The 4651-nt window shown below is 34.7% G+C and overlaps 1 pseudogene; it reads left to right on the forward strand.

The window, feature by feature from the left end:
- The first annotated feature begins 2447 nt into the window (after positions 1-2447).
- LOC149575377 (mitogen-activated protein kinase kinase 9 pseudogene) lies at positions 2448-4227 on the forward strand (annotated as a pseudogene).
- The last annotated feature ends 424 nt before the right edge of the window (positions 4228-4651 follow it).

Here is a 4651-nt window from a genome sequence, read left to right on the forward strand (position 1 = left end):
TTCTACTAGAGTGTGGATTTGGACTAGCTAGAGTTGGGATTGGATCTTGAGGAATCTTGCAAAATTACTATTGTAATTGCTTATAGATTTGGCTGTAACCCAGAAGGCCTTATAGTTAGGCATGTTGGATGTAAATCTTATGATTACATTATTTTGGATCTAAATATCTGTGTTATTATTTATTCTTCCGCTGTGTGGTTATTTGTTGGGGGCTAGAACATCTCCTTTGGAGATTCTCGTACCTTGCACTACATCAACCTTAAAGTATGTGCACCTACAAAAATGATCAAGGATAGGTCCATACCAACTACGTATAACTAGAAACCAACAATAGCAATGGCTACTTCATGAACATAAGATTGATATAGAAAAAAAAGAATATTTTTGGTTTGTGCAAGATTGCTCATTGACAAAAGATGCTTCTGCATCATCTGTTAAAGAGTGAACTTTTGTATCAACTCCACAAAGATACATCTAATCATCCATGAATCAATGCAACTTATATTATCCAAGATAAGTTTTAGCAACTCAAGTTCAATTTTATAGTAGAGAATGTCTTACCAAGAAAAAACTCAGTTTTTCTTTTCAAACTTTTCTTATATATTATCTTGAGAAGAAGGGGACAACTCTTGGATGTTTCTTGAGTTGCTCAAACTGCTAGTGTTTTTAACTTTTTGTGGAAAGATGATTGATAGGATTATAGGTTAGAACCTTCTTGCATCCAATTTGGATTTTCAAAGAGAGAAAGTTTGGAGTTTATTTTGTGTGTACAAAAACCTGTAGAGTTGCAATGATCATTGGAGTGCTAGAGGAGTGTAGGAGCAATGTTGTAATTACAGTTTGCCACTTCTACATATTGAACTAGATTTTTGAGTCAATGAGTTTATTGTATTTTTGCAAGTATTAGTAGGCTTTTGAAGGGTATAAGCTTTGAGTTTTAGCTTTATGTTAGGAACGAATGACTACTCTAGGTTGGAGATTTTTTAATACATTTTTCTTTTTACATGTTATGAACATATTGTAAAATTTTAGTTTGGGATTTAGCTTGCAAACATTTGTATTTTCAATTTTATCAATAAAATAAACCCTTTACAAATAAAAATAAATAAAAAATTATCTTAATAATTTTGTTCAAAGGTGGTGGTAATAAATAATAGATATAAAATATACAATGATTTCTTAAGTAGAGAAAATTAAATAATTATTAAATAGTTTTCTTAAATGTAAATGAAACTATTATCAAGTAAATAAAATAATCAACATTATTTTACGTTACTTTATATTTGTTGTGATCGAGTAGCGATTTTTGACACTATCAATTTTTTTTAAAAAATATTTTATATGTTTTATTAAATACCATTTCTAAGGGTTTGGAACTATTTCATGTCTCTTGATGTAGCTAGACCAAGTAACCATTTTAATGAATCAAAATCAGGGGTCTTAGAGATTTTTTGAATGGCATATAAAAATCTAAATTTCAACTATCAAGCTAAAAGTAGTGATCCTACCAAGTTGGGCACCAAGTAAACATGTTTTTTGAAAATTTCAGCTTTGTTATTTATGTTCTCATTTTTAGTTGTTAATTTTAAATTCCTAAAAATGTGATGACTACTGGGGAGGGGTAGGGACGAATCAATCGTTTTCAATGAGGCAATGAAGGATAAAACAATTAACACCAATGCACAAGATAACGCCAAATTTATATGGAAAATCCAATGAAGAAAAAACTATAGTGAACATATCTCATAATATATAAAAGTATTACAAGAGCCTCTGTCAAACTTGCAACAAAGACACACTATCTTAGAGAAAGATATAAATAACTTTCTAAAAAGATTCACTAACTCTAAGTAAGATACAATGACCTATAGAATATACTCACTATTTCAACACATGATACATGAAATGAGTTGGAGTGAATAGATCTTCAAAATACCATTTCCAACATCCTAACTAAAATGTAAATGTTTTTGAAATGATGTCTCAAGCAACTATTTTCAATTTAGTTCTCACACATTATTGCTTCTTCAACCAAACATCTTCTACTTCTCACATATATTTTACATGCTTTGTAACTAATAATAATTAATTAGACCGATCAAAATAAATGATGAGGGGTGGTGAACCCAACAAGTGAGTGACTAAAACCAGCCAAATAAAAGACAAGGGGTGCCAGACAAAATGTCTTAAAAAGTCAATTTTTTTTTCTTCATATCTTTAAAAACACAGTGATTTTTTCTCAATTTTTTTGCTGTTTTAGATTACAAAACATATAGATCATGAAGAACAAATGTTATAAATTTCAGCAAAAAGCAAAAAGCCATGTTTTCAATTTTTACAATTTTGATTAGAGGTGATGTCGTTAGTGTGAGATTCAAGACACCCATCTTATCAACTGTATCAATGAAAACAAAAACAAGTGAACGACTAGAACATAATTGTAATGAAACTCGTTCTATACAAAAGATAGTGAGACCAAAAACATCATAAACATTACGTCTGAGAGATTGGACTCCATTTTCTGGAGCAAATGACGCGTATGTTGAATATGGCTTCCCATTTTCAGACTACATACATGCTTAAACCGTTCGTTTCACGGCTACGCCAGTTTGAATTATGTGTTGGCGGCGTACGCGTTATCTACATGTTCACGGCAATCCTACAAGCTCTCCACTTCATGGACAGCTTCAAATTGATCAATGGGTCTGTTTCATCTGACAGTAAAAATGGCCTTCTTTCCTTAGACAGTTCCTCATCTTCACAAAAAACAACAAATCCTCTTGTCACGGGAGAAATCATAGATGACGAAATCCAAAAAAACTCTCCGCCACTTGATTGTGCCCTCGCGGAACAGGGCAGCACTGCTAAAACATCTTTCTATGCGTCTTCCTCCCATAGAAGGTGTCTCAAATCTCCTAGAATTGGAAAAAGATGGGATTTTGGGAAGGGGTCATGGAGGCACTGTGTACAAAGCCTTGCACCGCAAATCCCATTCTTACCATGTCCTCAAAGTCCTCCATAAAGCCCACGATTCATCACAAATCGCTAGGGAAATGGACATCCTCAGGAAAACTGATTGCCCCTATGTTGTCAAATGTCAGGGGATCTTTTCCGAGGAAGAGAACATCAGTTTTGTTCTTGAATACATGGATGGAGGATCCCTTGCCGATTTGTTAAAGGAAAATAGAGGGCTTCCTGAGTCTTTTATTGCTAAGGTTGCTAGACAAGGTTTGAGGGGACTGAAATACCTTCACAGCCAGAGGATTGTTCATAGAGACATTAAGCCCTCTAATATCCTGATTAGCAAGAACCACAAGAGAATTAAAATTGCAGACTTTGGAGTGAGTAGATTTGTATCACCCACCATAGACGCATTATGTGAATCCTCTGTGGGAACATATGCTTATATGAGTCCTGAGAGATTCGACCCAGAGACCTATGGCGGGAGATATAATGGGTACGCAGGGGATATCTGGGGCTTGGGATTGACATTGCTGGAATGCTTTTTGGGTCATTTCCCATTTCTTGGGACTGAAAACCGGCCGGATTTGTATGCCATTTGTGTGCAAGAGCCGCCCTCCGCGCCCACCAGTGCATCTGCAGAGTTCCAGAGTTTTATCAGATGTTGTCTTGAAAAGGACCCAAGCAAGAGATTGACGGCCTCAGAGCTTCTTGAACATTCGTTCCTCGCCAAAGCTTCGCAATTCCATTGCCTCGTTCTTGCGATTGCATCTTTTGGTAGGCTTAGGATCCGTGGACGCCATCGTTTGTCGACCCTTCGATTAAAAATTGTTGCTTGAGAAATCAACCTTTTTCGAAGACAATGGTTAATGGTGAAAGGGTTTGCTGCACGAGCAACTACATAAATATTATTTTTGTATTGTTTATCTGGGGTACTTATATGTTTTACGGCATATTTTATTATTTTAGGACATATTTTAATAGTTTTATTTCACTTAGTAAATGATTGATGTTTAGGGCACATTTTAATGTTTTAAGGCATACTTTGTTGTTTTGTTAAAGGATTGAACAAAACATGCATGGGTTCGGTGGTTGCCAAAAACAGTTTTAATTGTTTATCTTTGTTTATATATTCTCTCCAAATTGATCGTTGGAGGGGAGATTTCTGATTTTCTTTTATGTAGGAAAAAGGCTGAGATATTGTGAAGATTATTTGTACCTTGCCCGAACAGATGAAATAAATAACACTGTAGTGGTTTCTTGTTACTTAGTTTATATTTTGTTCACACTGCAAATTGATTAGGGATGCATATCATAGGTTTCTGAATAAATAAGTAGTAGCATTATTTTTTAGTGTAGAAGTTATTATTGCAGGAAGCCAAACTCACACAAGACTCTTAGGAAGTTAATTTCAGCAAAAATGCCTCTTGCTCGCATAAACACCATGTGAAGTGGCCTAGGTGTGGTGGAGAGCAGGTAGAAGGAATGTACATTACTTTCTTCATGGTCATTTGCAGGAATGGGCTACAGTTTGAAGAAACATGTGTTCGGTAAGACAACATCCCTATGTGCTCGCCATGAATGAACACACGTAACCTGTAAGGTGATGTTCATATTTGATGTTTTTCCTATAATCTTCTCCAGTTTCTTCTTTCCATCCAATTTTGAAGCTATTATAGGCTTTATTTTT

This window comes from Cupressus sempervirens, chromosome 2, assembly GCF_028749045.1.
Source record: "Cupressus sempervirens isolate cs-2001-9-10 chromosome 2, ASM2874904v1, whole genome shotgun sequence".
Lineage (NCBI taxonomy): Eukaryota > Viridiplantae > Streptophyta > Pinopsida > Cupressales > Cupressaceae > Cupressus > Cupressus sempervirens.